Raw genomic sequence first — 1,689 nt, forward strand, 5'->3', positions numbered from 1 at the left:
GGGAGAACGTGGACAGACAGGGACAAAACACCCCACGGCCTCCAAATCAGCCCCCGTGAGAAGACACCATACTGTGCCACGAAGGCAACCATTCCCTGGCACAGGGACCCGCCATGAAGTAAATTGACCAAGGAGAGGAAACAAGCGAGACACGCCACAGATGTGCTCCCGTGTTCCCTCTCTACACTTGCCTCCAAATGTCCCTGAGGGAATACCAAAAGTGTTCCCGGAAGCCTATGACCACCATCGATCTATCCACCCACCAGTAAACCTGTGGGATTAGCCAGCCATCTCTCGTGTCTTCTTCATTCGCCTTGCCCTCCTCTCTCCACCGGGATCCCAGCGTGTCAGGGAAAGATGCCAGAGCCACCCCTCACCAAAGGAGCTTGCTGTGACTTATCTTCACTAAGGCATTTTCTAGCCCTTTCACACAGCACACACAAGCCAGACACAACCCGAGGAGGAGCCCTTAGCTTGGCCAACCTCCCGGTGACAATGGCCCATTGGATTTCTCCCCTTATCAGGAGAAACCTAAACTGCATCTGGTCTCCCAAGCAGAACATGGCAAGAAGCCTGCCCTAGGCCAGGAATCCTGCTCTGACCCTGAGCCTACAGACTTCCGTTTCTTTGCGGGCACAAGGCAACGAGTAGCCGGTGGCGGAGGCCTGTAGAACTCAAGGGCAGGCGACCGGACCACCAAGGGCTCACGCTTCCTCTCCTACCCGAATGCTCAACCGTGGCAGGGGACAGCAGTCCTGGCTCGACCAAGGAACCCACAGACGGCACGCTCTCCCTAGCCTTCCCTCCTGGATTGGCATCCCAGGGTCCTTTCCCAATGCCTCTTCTCCCCATCAGACGGCCACAAGCCTCAACTTAAACAGCGTGGCTGTGGACACCCACGGGAGCAAATGCAACGCGAACCTCTCCCTACTTTCCTTTTGGGAGCCACGTGTTGGACCTCAGTTCCAAGGAGGAGACGGCAGGGATTTCTCACTCATTTTGTTCAGATTTCCAAGGAATGCATTTGTGGAAGTCATCGTCGAGCCAAGCACATGCTCAAACGCTGGACATGCAAACTTGCAGATTCCACCACGGTACGGACAGCGAGCTGAATCACGTCAGCATACGGAAGTGAACAAAGCAAAGCCATTGGGGAAGGAAATGCAGCCAGTTCTCAGGGCATCGAAGCTCGGGTTCCCATGGAAAAGGCCAGAAGGCGAGGGTGTAGCCCCGTTGCACATGTTCCCTTGGTCAAACCTCTAGGTCTTAGGAAAGAGGTGCTACTTACCGCAACAAGGGTTAAACCAGGATCCTCATGGAATGCGGGCCAACACCCCTGTGAGACTCCTCCTCCTCACTTCACCGGGTGTCAGGGATTATACAGATGGTCCCAGGTTGATCTGCTGCTGGAATTCCTTTCCTGGCATTCCACCTGGCTCGGGGTGAGAGAACACATGCGTTCTTTAGGAGGGTGCACGGGTGCACCGAGCGAAAGGGCGATGTCCCTCAGTGATGCGTGCTCTGTCTCCCCTCGACATTTAATTTGCTGCAGATCTTGCCTGTGGGTCCGCAGGGAAACGTGAAAGCAACATAGAGCTGACGCCTTCAGAGGGTGCGGCCATCAGGACATAGAGCACCGCTGCCCAAAATCCCCCTGGTCTCGGGCACTGCAATTCCACTCCTGAGTGC

The 1,689-nt window shown here is 55.6% G+C and overlaps 1 long non-coding RNA gene and 1 other non-coding gene across 3 annotated transcripts in view; both read right to left on the bottom strand.

Moving 5' to 3' along the window:
* LOC113617097 (uncharacterized) overlaps positions 1-1,434 on the bottom strand; it is a 4,816-nt gene extending 3,382 nt beyond the window's left edge. For both annotated transcript variants that reach the window (XR_003431506.1, XR_003431507.1), the window contains exon 1: positions 1,289-1,434. This is a non-coding gene — a long non-coding RNA (uncharacterized LOC113617097). The remainder of the gene's footprint in view (positions 1-1,288) is intronic.
* LOC113617098 (small nucleolar RNA SNORD116) lies at positions 955-1,046 on the bottom strand. The gene has a single exon (XR_003431508.1). It is a non-coding gene; the product is annotated as a small nucleolar RNA SNORD116 (small nucleolar RNA).
* Positions 1,435-1,689: the final 255 nt, after the last annotated feature.

The sequence above is a fragment of the Aethalodelphis obliquidens genome, unplaced genomic scaffold (genome assembly GCF_003676395.1).
Source record: "Aethalodelphis obliquidens isolate GAN/ISIS:26980383/991018 unplaced genomic scaffold, ASM367639v1 scaffold1798, whole genome shotgun sequence".
Classification (NCBI taxonomy): Eukaryota; Metazoa; Chordata; class Mammalia; order Artiodactyla; family Delphinidae; genus Aethalodelphis; species Aethalodelphis obliquidens.